This window comes from Saccopteryx bilineata, chromosome 1 (genome assembly GCF_036850765.1).
Source record: "Saccopteryx bilineata isolate mSacBil1 chromosome 1, mSacBil1_pri_phased_curated, whole genome shotgun sequence".
Taxonomy (NCBI): domain Eukaryota; kingdom Metazoa; phylum Chordata; class Mammalia; order Chiroptera; family Emballonuridae; genus Saccopteryx; species Saccopteryx bilineata.
Genome location: NC_089490.1, coordinates 258,870,292 through 258,890,258, shown reverse-complemented (window position 1 = coordinate 258,890,258; position 19,967 = coordinate 258,870,292). Strand labels below are relative to the sequence as shown.

General features: G+C 40.4%; 1 protein-coding gene across 1 annotated transcript in view; it reads left to right on the top strand.

The window, feature by feature from the left end:
* Positions 1-19,967, top strand: part of MAP1B (microtubule associated protein 1B) — a 113,120-nt gene that overhangs the window by 8,823 nt on the left and 84,330 nt on the right. The gene's annotated exons all lie outside the window — the stretch shown is intronic.

Genomic DNA, 19,967 nt, shown 5'->3' with positions numbered 1-19,967 from the left:
ACCACTGCCTGGTAAGGCTATATTTTATGAATTCTTAGTGAGAGGTTTTTAAGTTCTGAGGTAATTTTTTTTTCTTTTGCTATCTCACTGTACTCTAACTTTAAGGGACTGTAAACTTATTTAAATATTAATTTTACCCAAATGAAGTTAATGAGTATAAAATGTCTCCAGAATCCCACAACCCCCCCACCCACCTAAGAGAAAGTAAACATCTGCATTTCAAAAGGAAATATATATCATTCTTTCTCTTTTTTCTTTTTTTTTTGTGACAGAGACTGAGAGGGTCAGAGAGAGGGACAGACAGGAAGGGAGAGAGATGAGAAGCATCAATTCTTCGTTGTGGCACCTTAGTTGTTCATTGATTGCTTTCTCATATGTGCCTTGATGGGGGGAGGGGGGAGTAGCTACAGCAGGCCAAGTGACCCCTTGCTCAAACCAGATGAGCCCATGCTCAAGCTGGCGACCTCAGGGCCTTGAACCTGGGTCCTCCGCATTTCAGTCCGACGCTCTATCCACTGCACCACCGCCTGGTCAGGCCTATATTATTATTTCATCCTTGCAGTATCACCCACTTTTTTAGTGTGGGTAAAGTCTCAAATTCCAACTGCTATTAAATAGCCTTTCTTTCAGAGATGAGAAAGAATACTACAGAAAAAGGTAAGAACACAAAAATTTGTCATATGTGAAGATACTCCCCTAACCAGCCATCTAACTGGGGATGTACCCTTGTTACCAGAAAGGGACCAGGACTGAGGTGGATCTGCCCAGGCCTGGTCTGGAATGTGTGAGTTCTTGACTTCATGCAGGAAAGATTTCGCAACCTGCGTACGGATAATCTAGAGACTACCTGGATTAAAGCTGGGGGCAGTGAAAAGAAAGAAGGGCTTGTGGTAGAAGAGGTCAGATCACAGCACAGGAGAGCCGAGGCGTAGCTGCCTTGGCCCTTTGGAGACCACGAGGAAGTTCAGCGTAGGTGAGGCTGACTCGGCCCTTTAGAAAGAAAGTCCCAGAGGCAGAAGAAGCAAGCCAGCTGGTCTGCATGGACTCAGGAAACAAGTTGCAGAGGCTAAAGGAGGGCCCTTGGAGACTGGTTCAGGGGTTAGCTCTAGATGAGCTGCTACTGACCGCTGCTCCCCTATTTGCAAGTCTCTGGGAACCTTTAGAGCTTAGGAGAAAGAAATCAAAGAAATATGCCTGAGGTGAGAAGGGTTGGGAAAGGCACGGGTGTGCCCAATGGAGAGCCAGCTAGGTTCTTTGTCTTAAGGGGTTTTATCTGTTTTCTGATGCATTTATCTGATGTATCAGCCTGAGCATATAGAGGGATCAGTTATTCATTCTCTGATCATTTTCACCTTGAAAGAATGCAGCTGAAAAGGGACTGGGACCAAGACAGGTGTGCCCAGCATGGTCTGGACTGTGTGAACCATTTGCTCTGAAGTGTCCTTGGTTAGGGAAGATAAGATCTTGCAATTTATTAGCTGGCTGTAAATTGCTCGACCATCTGTTTAACTGTCTTAGTTTCCCCCTTTCACTTGCCAAGGCATTTTCCCAGCTTCTTACTCTCCTGCCTCCCCCTGACCTCTAGTACTGGGGAGAGAGTCAGACTCATCCATCCTTTCTCTTGTGAACAGTGACCCAGGTTTCTCCCAGTTGGTCATATTTATGATGATTAGCAGAGTTACCAGCCCATGAAGACTCCAAACCTGGGATGTTTTTCTCCAAAGCTCTGCCATTGATCCATAATAGATACTAATATTATTTTTGGAATATCCCTTAAATTTTATGTAAAAGAGAATAGAGAATACTCTTTTCTGTCTATATGGTTTTGTTGTATGATTGCTAATTTTATTGACATTAATATAAAATCAAGAAGGTGGGCTTCAGCCTTTTCTGACTGACCACATCATACTCAATTAACCTTGTCCTTACTGAGATTTGAAACCACTTACAGATGTCAGTGCCTTCATAAATGACACTTGGCTGCACGCAGCATGCCTATGAGGCAGTCCCAGTTCTTCTCTTTGAGTTTGATATTAGAACAAAATCCCATATATTTTGGTTAGCAAATGAACTGTGGCCCTCAGACATGGAACTGAGTTAAATGTGTTAAGACAGACATAGAACTGGCTCATTAAAAGTTAAACCTGCTGCAAAGCCATGTGCAAAATCAGCTCTTTGCATTGAGAAAAGAAGACACTGATCCTGAGACTGCCAGACGGCACATGATGTGCTGAAGTAAAGGTACAGTATGTGATTGTTTCTCTCATTGTTACTGTGTTGTATTTTTATGTCTTGCACATCTCCCTGACTTTTTTGAATCATTTCACAAAAAGGAAAATAAAGGAAGTACCCTTTTCCAACAAGTATGTTTCAAACTGTAAAGTCAGGGTTTTTATCCTTTCTCTGTAAGTTGTTCTGGCTTTCTTACTATGACTGTTTGTAAGACTACTTTTTTGGTTTTTTGGGAGGGGGGCAGTAAACAAAGCCTGTGATTCCCATTGTGTTCATTTGCACTTGGATTGACTTTGTGCAATGACAGCTGTGTTTTGCAAAGTGAAAGGCTGCAAGAACTGCTAAAGAAATAACCATTTTTGAACAAAGACATAGCATTACTCTATTGGACTAGGAAGGTCAAGTGTCCCCCAAATCACCATTTCAGCCTGATGTACCATTCTCCCTCCTTTTCCTGCTGTCGCCTACAGTCAGGGCTGGTTACCTACCTGCTTGTGTCAGTGCTGCACAGGGTGTTGTGTCTAGAGATTGCTAGTAAAAGACTGGTGATAGCTTCAATGCAGCTAACAGCTCATGCAGGCAGCACAGCCAGATTTGTTCCCTTGTACCAGTTTTTAAACATGGTTTTGAAGTTCAGTTTATCTGTTTATTCAGGATTGAAGGTCTCATTCAATGCCACCCTGAAAGCTTTGGTCATCTTGAACAAATATCCTTTAAGCAGGAACCTGGACTAGGATGCTTTCTCTACATAAGGTGGGGGTCGTGTATTATGAATGGTGAGGTTGTAGGTCCCCCAGTTCTCCAGAATGTGAGTCCTGGTATCACTAAGCCCAACCAACTCTGCCATACAGTGATTCGTGGAGTGGGCAGTCATCTAGGGCCATCTTAACTCTCTGAAACCTGTTGCAACATTGCCTTCCCTAAAGATCCTTCAATAAACATCTGCTGTGCGCCCAAAGGAAGTCTCTGCCAGTTTGCCCTGATGTAAAACATCAGTTCCAGTTCTTCTCTTTGAGTTTGGTGTTAGAATAAAATCCCATATATTTTGCCCTGGCCACATCTAAGCTGGACTCAAGCAAGACCAGTTATCTTGAGAGAAAATGTTAGGTGCTCTTTCATGAATACTCCTCAGGCTTGCATGCAAGTGGATGTTGCACAATTGAGTCTTTTCAAAACAGCAATAGTCTTATGTTTCCTTGTATTTATGAATTCAAATACCATCCTAAAATTTTTATTTATATAATATATTATAGCATGTTTTTTGTATCTTAACCATGTTGGATGAAAATCATTTTTGGGCCTGGCCTGTGGTGGTGCAGTAGATAAAGTGTTGACCTGGAACGCTGAGGTCGCTGGTTTGAAGCCCTGGGCTCGTCTGGTCAAGGCACATATGAGACTTGGTGCTTCCTGCTCCTCCCCCCTTCTCTCTCTCTTCTCTCTATTGCTTTCCTCTCTAAATGGAATAAATAAAATCTTTAAAAACTAAAAAGAAAATCACTTTTGTAAGTCTGACCACAAAAGTAGAACGAGGCTTACCATGCTTCATTCTCCATTCCTATTTGCTTCTTCCCCTAATTTTAACTGTAGATCCATCTACATATAACAATAGAGGAGGACATCTCCTAGGGGTTATAGGAAGTGCTCCATGAGTATCACTTCAAAACAACAAACTAATACAAACCATTTCCAGGACATGGGATACCAGAAGGAAAATTAATTTTAATTTTCTTTATTTTTCATTTTATTTTTTTAAAAATGAGAATAGGGGAGATAGAGGGATAGACTTCCTGCATACACCCCAACTGGGATCCACCCGGCAACCCCTGTCTGGGGCCTATTCTTGAATCAGCAGAGCAATCCTCAGCACCTGAGGCTGATGCGCTCAGACCAACTGAACTACCTCATTGCCGGGGCCAACTCTTGAACCAGTTGAGCCACTGGCTGCGAGAGAAGAGTGAGAGAGAAGGGGGAGAGGAAGGGGAAGAGAAGCAGAAGGTTATTTCTTCTGTGTGTCCTGACCAGGAATCAAACCTGAGACTTAGGTACGCAGGGCCAATGCTCTGTCCACTGAGCCAACCGTCCAGGGTTAATTTTCTTTTTATCTTTCATCATTTTGTCACTTCTACCTATTAAAATAATTTTAAAATTTCAAGAGCAAATCCTCACCAGCAACATAGCATTATGATTAAGAATGCAGATTCCGGATCCTGCTCTGACAGTGATTTGCTATAGGATCTGGGACAAGTCACTTAATCATTTTATGCCTCAGTTTATAAAACAGAAATAATCACTTCTACCTCAGAGAATTTTTCTGAGGATCAAATGAATTAAGATCTTGAAACAATGCTTGTCACATGGTAAAACAGTACACACAAGCTAGTGTTAAAGTTGTCTCCCTTATTAAAAATTTATTTGACTTGTATATTTGATGATGATTATTATCTGTGGGGAATACTGGCTTTAGGTATGGGCTAACTTCCTTTTTGTAATGATATTAAAATGTATATTAAAGAAGTTTCTCAGAAACAACTTTTTCAGCAGTATCAGAAGAAACATAGCTGCTGACTATGTTGTCGGGGCAGCAACATTCCATGACTGGGTTTAGGAAAGTCCTTTGGGTTTCAGAGCAAAAAGGGGTCAACACATTAAGGTGCTGACCTAGCAGAGTCGCAGGGCAGGGTTGAGTTTGAGCCCACAGGAGGATGCCGATGTGGGCGAGGGTGCTAGTCTGCTTTCTCATTGTGACAATATATTGTGAATATATTCATGTGTAGAGTAGAAAAAATATTTTTATATACCTTTCTAGGTTCTGTTAGCCTTTCTCTTCATTAAAGCGACATAAGACAGACTAACAGGAGAAAAAACAAATTTAAGCTCACAAAGACTGAGACCCAAGGAAGGGCAAGTTGGGCAGTTGAAGGGTTTACGAGCTAAGGAATCCGAGGCCTGGAGCTTCAAAGGGGGAGGGTAATTTACAGGACAATAAGAAGAGCAGATGTTTGGTAATTAGATGTTTGCCCTGCCACACAGGTAGGTCATTCATGTAAAAGTTATCTTTGTTAATAGCTCTTTTTATGAGCCAGGCCCCCTAATTAAATTCTTCTAGGTAGTTAAGGAAGAAGTAAAAGTTTTTCTTGAGTTTGCTAGGTTTTGCCTTGAGTTAAAAAAAAAAAAGTCCACATGTTAAAGTGGCATATTTTGGGGTCACATATTCTGTTCCCCTTTAAGGGGCAACTTCCACTTCGTTCTACCGCAGAGCCCTTTCTTCTCTCCAGTCAGCAAGTGACCGGAGACCGGCCTGTTTTAAGAAGCTGTGGTTTCTTGTGGTTTATTTTCTTAGACAACTGAATAAATAGTAAGACCTTGGCATATTTACATTTTGGCACTGGTTTTATAACTCCTAGATCACATTCACACAAACCGTCTTACAATGTGATTGATTTTGTGATGTGTATGTATATGGGTGGTTCTGTTTAAGAACCCAGGCCTTTTCTCTAGAAGGTAAACAAACCACAGCTGAGCATGTCAGGTTTGTGCTGAGGTTACCGTTAAAAATGTCTAGCCTGGAGATTGGTTTTTGATGGAGAATTAAAATCAAGACCCTGAAATTAAAACATGCGAGTCCTCTACTCCCTTTGACATTAATGAAGCCAAGTCTTATAATATTTGCCAGGAGAATGATAAGAAAATGCTAAAGCGCCTTTAGAAACGGTCTAAGAATATTTTTTTCAGTCATCTCCTTGCTCTGTCTAGACTTGTGTGTTTAGTCTGTCATTGTGCAGAATTATAGCCTAATTGTATGTGCCTAGAATGCATCAGCTGCTCTATGACAGGGTGTAATGAATGTGCTTTCGGCTCAACTCCCAACCTTTAAGCAATAAAGCACACAAATACATGTTTACTTGCATTCAAGAGGCCAACTTAGCCCTCAGGGAACCTGCAATTTCAGAGGGAACTTGATCTACTTGATCTCTTGGGTGTGCACGCACAGGTACAGGCACTTGCCCACAAGCCAACACCTCTCAGCTCACCTTTTCTCATTGCATTATCACCTGAAGTTATGGAAGCAATCCTAGTATTAGAAGAAAATGAGAGAGAGAGAGAGAGCCTTATTTTTGTTGAAGCAACCAGGCCTCTGTTTAACATCCATTGAGGTCAATGCCGCCTGCCTGGGAAGGAGACTCCCGTTTTAATGCAAATCACGCGCTTTTCTTTTCCTTGCCCTCTGCCCTCAGCCTTCTCAGCCTTCTCAGCCCGGCTTGCAGTTGGTGGAGTTATCAGCAGCCCCTCCCTCCCTAGTGCTCCCATTCACTTGAGCAGTCAACTGCCTGGTCGCCCCCATCCGAATTCCTTTGAAACGATGAAAGGGCCGAACTGTCCAAAAAGAAGAACCAGAATTTTACAGTGTATGCAACACAAGGCATCATTCTGCGAGGTTTACATTTTGCACAACTTTGAAACGTGGGGATTCTTTACATCCATAGATCCTCACACACTGATGCTATTTTTTTTTTTTTTCTGATGCAGGTGTCACCAACAAAAAGCATTAACATGGTGTTTTCATTCCCATTCAGGCGCCTTCATTCCTTGGGGATTTTGATGGCTCATTCAGACCACCCTAGAAATAGATATCTCACTTTATTTTTTAATTTTTTAATTGTTTTTTTTGGAGTAAAAAGGATGTTTTACTCTATCAGCTGTAATGTTTCTGAAGTGGTTCCTAATGGGCACTGTGGAGCCGCTCAACATAACACGCTTGGGCAGGAAGGTGGCAGAAAATTGGCTGCCTGGGCCTAGTAGCCATATGGGGGAATGTCAGTAACCCACCATTAAATCCAGCTAAGTGCATTCCAGAACAGCTTCTAACACTGCCAACCAAGGACAGCTTTTGTCTTCATTGCAGAGACTGAAGGGGGCCCATGGCTTTTGCTAGTAGAGTTTCTTTCTTTTCTTGTTTTCCAGCACTCAGTGTCAGCAGACCACCAGGCAGCTGTGCAGGCCCTTCACTCTTTCCTGCTTGCTTTTACAGTTTTCTCTTTGGGGCATTTTGCTCAACATTTATGGAAGCATGCTGCGTGCTAAATAATGGTGGAAGATGAGGAATAAAGCATAAACTAACAGATTTCTCTTTAAAAATGTCAAGTGCTATTTTTGAGCGCGTATTAATAAGCAAGGAGTTATAAAAGGATAGAGAGAAGAATGAGCAGTCTCCACTGTTATAATTTAGATTGGAAAATGCCCTTCACAGCTTTAAAAAACACTAACAAAGAGTGTTTTCTTAATTTACAAACGTGTGTGTGTGTGTGTGTGTGTGTGTATGTGAGAGAGAGAGAGAGAGAGAGAGAGAGAGAGAGAGATTGATTGAGATTTATTCAGATTCCTAAAGAAACGAAGGGGTGAGAATGGAGATCATAACAAGCATTGCGTTTTGATTGTTCAACCACAGATGTAGTGGCGCTGACAAAGGTTACCCAGGTACCAGCAGCCCTCCCCGCCTCCCAGCCGCAACCCAGGACTAATTAAATGCTACCCAGGCAACCATCAAGTATCCCCAAACATCATACTCCAGGGCTTTGGCCTTTGTTTTCCCTGCTGTGGTCTAAGGGTAATTTCCTTTGCCTGGGAAGTCAGATTTCCTTGGTCATAGAGAAGTGTGAGAAAGGCAGAAGTGCCCCCAGGAAGTACACTTAAAAATGACCACAGAGACTGGATAAATTAACATAAACAAAACAAAAATAATGTTATTTTAATAAGCTATTCCAACCTATGTTAAAGAGTTGCCTCTAGTCAAGGTTGGTGAGATAACTGCTTGTAGAAAATGCAGTAAGAGAGTCTACACATGATTTTAAAATAAAATTATCTTAATGAAAAACGAACAGAAAAAGCCAAGGGAAGGTAGTGTTTTATTGGATGTGACCCCCGTCCACAGTTGTATCCCCTCTCATTTTAGAGACTTATACTGCCTTGTGGGTTTGTCTGAGGGGTTAAGATAAAAATGAATAGCCCCTGGACTGCCTTGGTTTGGAAGGTCCTCTATACCTGTGCTTGCCGGCCCTTTCTTCATCAGCTTTCATTGGATACTGTGAGTCAAGGAGCCACAGTTAGCATTTGGACGATTCACAGATTTCCTTGTTTGCATCTCACACGGAATCATCTGGGGAAGGAACAGCTGGTGCCCTGAGGGAGTCCCCATGTGTCTAGCACGCCTGCCCCAAGGACACTGCTCTATATACAGGTTGTTTTGGTTCCTGAAACATCAGTCCCTGGACATGTCACGTTTAGGGAAGTTCACTTGCTAGGACTAGAATTAAAGATAGAATAAATTCTGTATCCCAGGCCCGGGGCAGAGCTCTGGGCTCATTCTGAACAGTTGTTCTCTGCCTTCTAAACTTGCACCTAGAAGTTTTGACATTTGTGAAAACTTGTAATACAGGTGGAGAGAGGGGAAGGGAGAAGGGTGGGGGGAGGTAGGGAGAGGAAGAGAGAAGGAGGAGGAGGAAAAGGGAAGGGATACCTTATATTCAAATTCACTTGGTAGGTGATGATCTTTTCACAGTATATGGCATATCTTTTTAGAAGGTGTCCTATTATCAGTCCCAATCTATCATTAAATATTTATGGAGTAGTTCCTGTAACAAGACATAGTTCCAGTTCCTAGCTCTGCAGTCCTTAGGAGATGCGTAAGTAATCCTGGCCTGAGAATTGTTTACAACTGAGCTTGGAAACAAGATAACTAACAGAACAAGTCAATGTTCAATATGTGTCAAATGAGAATTTTGTAGAATGTTGCTTCTGTAAATTCTGTTTGTTCAGGCTAGTTTTAAAAATGCAGGTGTATACACAAAGAAAACCAGATACAAGGTGATGGAAGACTTTGGGTAATGGGTATGCAACATAATCAAATGTCAAAATAACCTGGAGATGTTTTCTCTGACCCTATGTACCCTGATTGATTAATGTCACCCCATTAAAATTAATAAAAAAATGCACGTGTATAAAATATATTCACTGAATTATCTACACAAATCAAGCAGAAATGCAACAGATCTAATGCACTGGATTTTCCTTGTGACCAAGGAATTTTGGATCCAAATTGAGTTAATTTTTCCCTAGTTTGGAGCTACATTTTAAAGTTTTACATTTTAAAGTTAAGCCCTTTAATTATGAAAAGATTGAATTGCTATTTTGATTACATAAAACTACTAAAATGAATGTAAACGCTTGTTTTCAAGATTGTCTGCATCTTTGAGTGCGGAGACATTGTCCATTGGCAGACTCAAGACACATGGGAGAGATGTGACAGCAAAAGGTTTTATGGAAATGAATCAAATAATTGGTCCCCTGCCCTGAGGCTAGAATGGACACTTTGTAGAGCTCTGATTCAGCTGTTCCTGTATCAGGGGAAACAGGGAGGGGACTTGGGTTGTGAGCTGCTCTCCAGGCCCCTCCCCTCTCCAGGGTCCTGGAAGCCTGACCTTGCAGCAGCGTGGGCCCACCTGAGACTATTGTTGTCCATGTAGCCCCCTGAGAAGTTGCTGTGAGGCCTTTTCTCTCTGCAAAATAAATGGCTTAGACTAGATCAGGGTACCTGACATTTTGTTCTACTCCCTGTTAGTTCTGTAAAACATCAGTAGTCAGTAGGAAAGAGTTCCATTGTGAAGTAAGTTTTAAGAACTGGCATACTAGGTTTTATTCTTCAAGGAGTTGTAAAGTTAGGTAACTGCAGCCTGACCAGGTGGTGGTGCAGTGGATAGAACTTCAGACAGGGATGTGGAGGACCCAAGTTCAGGACCCCAAGGTCGCCAGCTTAAGCACAGGCTCATCTGGCTTGAGCAAAAAGCTCACCAGCTTGGACCCAAGGTCGCTGGCTCGAGCAAGGGGTTACTCGGTCTGCTGAAGGCCCGCAGTCAAGTCACATATGAGAAAGCAATCAATGAACAACTAAGGTGTTGCAATGAAAAACTGATGATTGATGCTTCTCATCTCTCTTCGTTCCTGTCTGTCTGTCCCTGTCTATCCCTCTCTCGGACTCTCTCTCTGTCCCTGTAAAAAATAAAATAAAATAAAATAAAAAATAAATAAATAAAGTAGGTAACTGCATATAAATAAACCTGTTTAATTTTGTATAACCATAAATTTCCTCCACCTATTTGACTAGTCACATCTACAAACTACTCTCTCCCAGGGATCTGGATTTCTCAGACCACTTTTGAGAACGATGGCAATGATTTCTGAGTCTCTTCCAGTGTATACAGAGTGGGGCAAAAGTAGGTTTACAGTTGTTTGTATGGAAAACAATACAACAACTAATAAATAATAATACAAGAATAAACTGTGTTTTGTGTGTTTACAACTGTATATCCACGTTTGCCCAATCCTGTATTCTATATGAATTCCATGAGTTTTTACCAGATTGCCTCATTACCGACACAGAGAAGGGGACTTGTCTTATTCTCTGTTTAGCCTAAAATAGATTTTCATCCAGGTTTTAAAATACCAATGGGAGAGTTTAGTTGAGAAAATCTGTGTGTTCCCTCTGATAGGGTTGTTAATTTGAGTGGGGGGGGGGGTGCCCAGCTCTGTGACACTCCGGCTGATTTCCTAGTTTGGGAATTCCTGGCCCTTGGCTTTTTCCTTCTGTCTTTACCTTGCAGACAAACCAAACCAGACAAAATGTAATGGTGTTTGCACGATGCCAAACGCATGCCTGGAAAGTTTTTCAAAAGTCAAGTTCAAGAATGTTTTTTCTACCTAAGTCAAACAGGAAATAGCTGCATTCTCCCCATTATGATTAGAATTTCCATGTGGATGTTTGGTGCTGCACTGAGTCTCAGTTTAGCTGCTTAGTCATAGATCTTTGGAAGGCTGAAGATTACATTCCAGGACTTCTGGGGATCATCTAAAGGTTGACTGTGTTGAGTGCCAGGTACAGCATTTGTTGTGGCTAATTGAGAATGGCCTACATTTTAAAAAGCATGATCGCCTATGCATATCTTGTCATGTGAACCCTCAGTTAGTACAGCATAGTTTAACAAATCAGAACATGCATTGGAAAGCCCTTGGGGAGCAATGCTGAAATCACATTACTACTGACAGTGCACAACTTGCATGAAGGTAATTATCAGAAACCCATGATTATCCAGAAGGAAAAGTGATTTTTATGGTAATACGTCATTTGATTGCTGGTATTTTAATACCTTTAAGGTAACAATTTTGATTTGTCCTATTCCTAATTTGATTATGTTTGCAAAAACTGATAATTCACTTACTAAAATATACATGTAATATTATTTTCACATCAAATCTTTGCAGGGTGTGCTAAAAACTCAAAAGAAATAATATATGTACAATAACAACATTAATGATAGTATCTCTATGGATGAGAAATATGGTGGTCTTGTTAATCAAATATCTACTTAATAGAGAGCCACCAATTATTCCTTATGGGATTATTATTTTTTGAAGTTGTGAAATTCAATGATATAGTCCATTCTTTTATGTGAACACCTTGAGTTTATCTAGAATTGACTGCTAAACCAAATTTATATGTTAGCTCAGGGTATATTTAAACTATTTATAGAAAACATGTACTTAGAAATCTATTATTTCTTCTTCCTCCCAAACTGAGTGATATTTTCAAAGGCAGTTTTTTTTTAAAAGTATTACACTCCTTGGGCAAATATTGGCATTTTATTGAAGTGCAGGCACACAGAGAATGCACTTTGCCACCTACTTGGAACCCAGACTCAACAAGCTAATTTAGTCTTCCTTGGATGTTTCAGAAGGATAGTCCCCTGTGCCTCAGGTCCTCATTATGAAGGCTGGTGGTTACTACACTGTCAAAAAGGGGGCATGGTGATTAGAAGTGAGGAGTTCTTATTACTGAAACAGCAGTGAGCAAACCCTTTATATTGAGTTGGGCAATTGGCCATCTTAATTTTAATATCATTGTATTTCTATCTCTAACAGTGGGTATCCCTCACTATTATACTGCTTCGGAAACAGAGTCATTTATTCTAGATGCTGTAGAAGAACTCAGCACTGCTGTAGAGAAAGAAGAAGTGTGGCAAAAGTACCAAATTCCCCATGTATAAGATGCTCCCTTGTATAAGACACACCTTAATTTTGGGGCCTGAACTTTGGAAAAAAAATGTATTCCATAAAGTTATTGAACTCAAGTTTTATTCATCATAAAAGTCATACAACTTATCACTGTCAAAACTCTCCCATCCATTAGCTTGTCCTCATCTGGGTCTGATGACGAATCACTGGCTTCATATATTGCCTTGTCCTCAGTTCCATGGCATTTGAAATGTCACAACCACTCTATAAGACACCCAGTTTTTAGACCCAAATTTTTAGAAAAAAGGTGCGTCTTATACATAGGGGAATACGGCAGTCTTCTAGATAGCTTAAAAAGAAACTCAAGAGTTCGCAAAATATGTGTTAGCCTACTTAATTGTCCTATTGCATATATAACCAGTGCACCCCACTTCTAAGCCCCAACCATTTTCCTTTCTACTTTTTTTTAGCTAGAGAAAGAGACAGAGACAGACAGGAAGGGAGAGAGATGAGAAGCATCAACTCGTAATTCTGTCACTTTTAGTTGTTTATTGATTGCTTCTCATTTGTGCTGTGATGGGGTGGGAGGAGGGAGGGCTCCAGCTGCTCCAGTGACTGTTTGCTCAAGCCAGCAACCTTGCACTCAAGCTGGTGAGCCTGCGCTAAACCTTGGGGTTTCGAACTGGGGTCTTCAATGTCCCAGGTTGACATTCTACTGCACCACCACCAGTCAGGCCCTTTCTACTTTCTTGAATGTAAAAATGAATATTTTAAATATATAATTGTCTTCTGCATGCATTGTCTAACTTCCCAATGAACTAATAGACACAAAATTCCTACCAAGTGATAAAAGAAATGAGAATTGAGGTGAATTTTAATGGTATTATCACCTGTACTTTAAGATTGTCCAAAATAGCCTTAGATCCTAGGAATGGAGAGATTGTTTGGCTAAAATTATGTATACGCTTACATGCACATGTATAATTATATATGTATGAATGACTTAGCTTTTATATTATTTCAAAAAAATCTTTCCTTTTAAAGAAGCATTAGAATATGCAAGTAAATGTCTGTTGATGAAAATGTCATTTGATCTGGGTTCACCTCCTTTTCTTCCATTGTTTTCCCATCTATATCACTCATGCCTTTCCCCCATCTCATGTCATCCATTTTCCTTCTGTTTCTTTTTTCTTCTTCTACCCCTTTTTCCTAGTATGCCCTCTGTACTCTCCAATCACAGCCCTCTTTTCTATAATTCTTGTCTGGGTTATTCTAGAACATCTAATGATACCAGTATCTGCTTTTTAAAGAAGCATGGCATCATGTATTAGCTATACATATTATACTGTCTTATTTTTGTTTTATTGTTTTATACATAGAACAGAGACTATTTGGAGTTTTTGGAATAACATTGTAGCATATAAATATAAATGAAATAATTTGACAAATTGATTCACTCCAGGGTTGTCCAGAAATATGATTCCATCATCAGATAGAAATTTCTGCTGCTGGAATCCTTTAGCCTGCAAATGGATTTTCTACGCTTGGTAAGCAGAGTCATCAAAAATATGAAACTAATTGCCCTTCTCCCCCAAATAGTTCCAGCTTACAACTTAAAAAGAAGGAAAAGAAAAAAAAACAACTAAACAAACAAAAACCTACTTTGAGAACAATGGAGACCAAAGGAAAAGCTTGAATCATAGGACAGGATTCTAACTTATCAGAAATGGTTTTTCCCCTCCGATTGCAACTGAATGATAAGAGCAGAAGAATGCAATTATGTCTTAACCAAAAAGTAAGGAGGCCTTGGGCTAATGTCCCATGGGAAAGAATCTTAGAACTGCCTGGCACAGAGCACCAGTGCATGTATGACAATGAGTGATGAGGTGTTTTCTGGGTTTGAGATAGTGTACTCAGCTCTCAGGTTTAAAAATAAGATGCATAAGAAATCTGAAAATTTGCAGTGATTATATTGCAATTTTTTTATTACAATTTTTTTTTTTTTAATTTTGAGGTGTGGCAAAACGTTTCTTTACAAACTGTAACTTTCAGAGACCTGGCAGTCCGGAAGTTCTGGTTTGAAAGCCAGTGTATTGAGAAGCAGCAGACAGAACCCTTGGAGGACGAGGGTGGGGTTAGAAAATCTACGGTCTAATCCTCATTCTATTGCTAAATAGATCTGTGCTATTGTGGACAAATGACTTACCATTTTTGAACTTCAGTTTTATTATCTCTAAGGTTTCTTTTATATTTAATATTCTGTGATATAATATCAACCCATAGTGAAAAAAGTCATTCTAGTATTTTAAAAAAATGGTTTGTATGCAGAGTTGATAATTCTAGGTAATGTAGAAAATCAAGATGTGTTATCTGTATAAAGTTTTTTGGAATTTTTAGGATAAAATTGCTTGGTTGGCTGAACAATGAATTAAAACACGTACAATCTATTCATTAAACAAATATATATTGCTTGTCTTTTGGGATCTGGAACTGTGTCGAATACTGAGGTTAACAATAATAAGCAAAATAAATAATCTGCAGTCTCTACATGATGTCCTGTGGAGTGTTCAGTCAAGGTAAGGAGGCGGACATTAATCAAATTGTCATACAAATGTGTTTCACAATCTGTGCTAAGTACCGGAGAAGAGAATAAGGAGCTATATAAGGATATAAAAGAGGAAGCTGACCTAATAAGGAGAAAAGGAAGATAACTTTAGAGCTGAGATTTGTGATGAAAGCTTTTTATTATATATTTAAAACACTGGACACTATATTTATGTTTCCTTTTTAATGCAACAGTAGCAATTTAGCCTAGTCTCACAGGTTCAAAGTATATAGATATTGATTTTTACAGGGATCAATGTGAGGTTACAGTAGCACATTTCTTAGGAAATAGGAACAATGAAATGATTTAAAAATATTTCTATGGAGATAATATTATTCTTGTAAGGATTCCAGTCCTTTGAGTTAAGAATGAAAGTAAAAGGGAATTGTCTGAATTTTCATTGGTTTCTTAAAGGCATGGGATTAATTACACATTTGCTGGGCTACAAAAATCCCAATGATAGAGAAGTGAAGCAGCCAAAGTTTCTGGACCAGAACCTGAGAGTTTGCAAACCTCCCGGTTTTCCTTTGTTGATTACACTAGCTTCCTTTCGGTCTTCTCCGTAATTCAGCCCACTCGTTCTTACCGTGCTCTGTCACTTCACAGAGACTGTGTTTGCCACCTTTTGTAGACACTAAGTATCATTTTCTACAATTTTATTTTATCCCCTATTAAAAGTCATTTTCAAAGATAGGGTTTTCCACCAAGTCTCAAGACAATGCTGGTTTTTGTCTTGTGTTGCAAAATCTTTTCAAAGATACTACTTTTTGTGTTCTCTCCTTACACAAGGAGGGATCTGTCCAGGCTCAGCATTTGCTAACAGGTAGGGTTGTAGAGACTCCTTAGTAATTCTCACCGCCCACATGGGTGCTGCCATTTCTACATGTTCATAATGAAAACCTGGAAGTCAGATTCAGCTGCATGTCTCTCACCCAATGTCCATGGTCCAGCAGGCGTTCCTCTGGTGTGGGATGCTGTCTGAGTTTCCACCTCTGATAGAAAATTCAGTGGGACCTGTAGCTCTCCTTTGTACAAACAATGTGGGGGAAAGACTGTATACCAGCATGTCCCCTTCTCTAGGTTCTTTTCTTCTAACTTGTCGGTGCTTTTCCTGAGAAACGAGTTGGGGTCGGTTGTACGGCAGGACTAAGATTTCCCTCCACCCCCAGTCTCTGCCGGGTCCGAAGGTGAGGCGCTGCAGGACAGGCGGGAAGGGATGGCAACCAAGGTGTCAGTTACTGGCACTAAGGGACTGGGACCTCTTTTCCTGGTCTTTGCATCTTAGACTTAGGGTCAGATATTTGAAGAGTGAGTCAAAACCTTCCCAACCTTTCTTAAATCCAGCAGAATGGTGAATGAAGAGTGGCGCTCACAAGCTAGAGTGCCCAAGTTGGAATACAAGTTCCATCCACCTCATGCTTAAGTTTCCTGTGCCTCAGTTTCCTCATCTATATACCTACTTTGTAGAGGATTTATGAAAATGCAGTAGCTGTGGGACCTGCAAAGCACTAGACGGTGAACATATAAAGTGCTCTGTTAGTGTGAGCTGTTCCTAATGTGTGCACTGTTTTTCTGCAGTGGAGCGTGCTTTTCAAGTGTTCAAAGATGTGTATTTCAGTTCTCTTTGGTGCTGTTTGTCCTCCCCTCACCGAACTCCTCTTCCCTCCACTTTTCAGCTTATGACCTTTTCTTTACTTTCAATCACCATGGTAGTTTTCCTGGTTTTGTGTGTTTTTTATGAATATTATAAATGTGGATAAGGATATATTAGGCTCTTCTGTTCTGCTATCATATGAACCCACCAGCCTTCCTATTTCCAACTCAAAATAATAATTAAAGGATGTCATCTTTGTGGAAATCTGTAACACTTACAGAATGTAGTCCCATTTTGGCACCTTGTATACACTTCAAAGTCGTTTCTTTAGGAGAGAATCACATATGTCATTTGTATAACACAAAACCTCAAACTTTATTGGCTCCATGGAAAACATACCTTTCTTATTGTAAATAATGTACAGTGATTTTGTACTACAAACCAATAGTTTACCAAGTATTTTTTCCTTTTGAAAAGTGATTTTTAGATAAAACTGCTTAAAAAAAGAAGAAGAAAATCTTCGTTAATGAGGAATGCTTTTAACCTGCTGTTCAAGGAAATGAATAAATGTTAGCCAAGCAGGAAGAGCTGATTCATATTGTTGAGACCTTCAAATGACGCATAACAGTTGCTACTCTATAAAATCTACAGTAGTATTCAACAATAATTTGTTCAGACTCATGGTTTCTTTCTTGAATTATCAGTTTTTTGTACTTGAAGTTCCCAAGAGCCAAGTATTGCCATTTCTCTTTGTCTAATCAGGGCTTTACACATTTCAAACGTTTATACAAATCCCTCTCTTCTTTAGGGTATTGTAGGTAATCCCTTCCCCAACTTCTAGCTTCTGCTAAAAGAAGGGACACATTCATTCTTATTGTCACTGGATGAAAAACTTATGACTTACAGCTTTCTTTATTACCTTTAGTTTCTGCATGTTTGTGAGAGTGTTATGTGTGTACCAGTTGTCTTTCTTGGCACTACGGTTTGATTTGGTTGAATAAGAAAAAAATGTAGTTTTATTTAAATGGTCACTTGGTGAAGGCAGTGCTTTGATTTCTGCTTCTATTAGGATTCTCACAGCAAGCCCCCATCACAGTTGTTGTGGGTCCGATTGTGTCCCCAGAGAGGACCCAGTGGGAGGGGCTTGCTGGTGCCTCACAGCCACCTCCCCGATCCTGCACATTCAGCCTGTGATTATAATGGATGTTACATTTGTCCCCTGTTTCTGTGGAATGGTGATGTCATTGCATGTCAGATGGGATTAGCATGAAGACAGAACTCCTACTGACATTTTCATTTTCATGAAGAAGAATTTGGTTTTATTTCATTTTGTTAGCGGGATCTATTGTCTTACTTTATAGGAGAAATGTCTTAAAGGGTGGGGAGGGGGAGAAAAACTGGAGACCGTTGACACAGACATGTGCTGACTGCTTGAATGGGAACGTGCTCCGTAGCGCCACTCTGTCCATTAGTGAGAGAGCCTGCGACACAAAGCGTGCCTGGGAAACCTTTCCTTACAAAAGCAGAATATCATTCTTCTTAAAGCCCACAATGCCTGGGCCCTGCTGCAGAAAATGTCCCTGAGAAAGGAAAGCAATGACTGTGGCCACTGCTGGGTAGAAAGGGCGAGCAGGCAGCTGGTCCCATCGGCCCTTGTACCGTTTCCCTTTTTCATGAGTATTTCATAGAGTAAGTATTTCATAGAGTATTTCTTTTTTTTTTTTTTTAATTCTCTATTAGACAATTTATCAGAACTTTTTTTTTAAAGACTTCATTCAATTTTCACAGAGGAGAGAGAGAGAGAGAGAAAGAGAGAGAAGGGAGGAGCAGGAAGCATCAACTCCCATATGTGCCTTGACCAGGCAAGCCTAGGGTTTCGAACCGGCGACCTCAGCATTTCCAGGTCGACGCTTTATTCACTTCACCACCACAGGTCAGGCTGATAGAGTATTTCTTAAAGTTTCATTCCTCCCATCTCCGGGTAAAACTCTTAGTCCCCCCCATGAAAATATTAATAACAATACATCAGGGGGAGAGGCCTGATGTTGAAGATTCTTCAAGTTCAGAGCTGAGCGCATGGAAGAACATAATTTTTATTAACCATTTTCATTTCCTCCAACAAAAATAAACATAGGAGGAAAATCACAATCTGACTTAGGGAAAGGGAGTCCTGTCCTCCTTTGGAGCAATCTACCTCATAAAAGCTGGGTTTGAATACTAACTCCAGCTTCCAGTTAGCTCTGCGACCTTGGGCAACTGAATTAATCTGAGCTTCAGTTTGTTCATCTGTACAACAAAGTTAACTAGCAGTGGTGCCCACATCTCATACGGTTGTGCCTGGTACCTATTGGTTGTTGCTTTTCATCTCCAAAAACACTAGCAGAATACAGGCTAGTGTTCTCAGGTGACATTATTATTACTCCAGTGAGTAAACGTGGCAACCTCCTCTTTTTCCTTTTTCTCTCCCATTTCCATCTTTTCTTGCAGACACAGATAAGGAAACTGACACATGCCAGTTTAGAGTGCCTCCGGGGAGTGGACTTAGAAGCTTGAAGCTTGAGGGTCCCTCGATTATATAGGCTCTGCAATATCAGTCTTTTAAAATTTTGCCAGAGTATTGGAAGAATTAAAAAAGAAAGTCCCCGCCTGACCTGTGGTGGCGCAGTGGATAAAGCGTCAACTTGGAAATGCTGAGGTCACCGGTTCGAAACCCTGGGCTTGCCTGGTCAAGGCACATATGGGAGTTGATGCTTCCAGCTCCTCCCCACCTCTCTCTCTCTCTGTCTCTCCCTCTCCTCTCTAAAAAAAAAAAAAAGAATAAATTAAAAAAAATAAATAAAAAAGAAAGTCCCCACAGATTTTTCTTGGGAGATTTTCAAACCTTATAACATTTTTTAGTTCTCTGTATTTGGACCCCAGAATTTTCTTAGCATCCGGTTTCTTTGGAAGAGAGTTGTCCTGTGAAGAAGGAAGGATCCAGTCCAAACTAACTCCTCTTGCTGGGTGATCATTTTCCATCCAGGTTGACCTGGGTCCTTTCCATTTTCATTTTTGTTGACTTGAAAGGTAGCTGGTAAGCTTTTTCTCTTTCCTCATCTGCGTTTTCAGGTTTGATTACTGAGCTGATTGTTGTGCATGAGAATGATATTCAGAAATAAGGTACTGAGTCACACTTGGTTTGAAGGTATAGCACAACTGAATCCGACCAAAAGTCTCAAGTTGCAGTTCTTTAAAGTCAGTATATTCGACTGTCTGGTTGGAAGGAAACCTGGATGTGCCAAGCTCTGTGTGAGTGTTCTAGAAATGACTAGACCATCTGAATAACCTGTCCTGTTGTCTTCAAGTGGAATGAGGGCGAGGGAGAAGACACTAACTTGGGCTGAGCACCTACCCCCTATGTAGTTACTACTGCACTAGACATCCCTGTGCACACACACTGTCTTTGAGTTTTCCAAATTCTCTCCTGCATTTTAT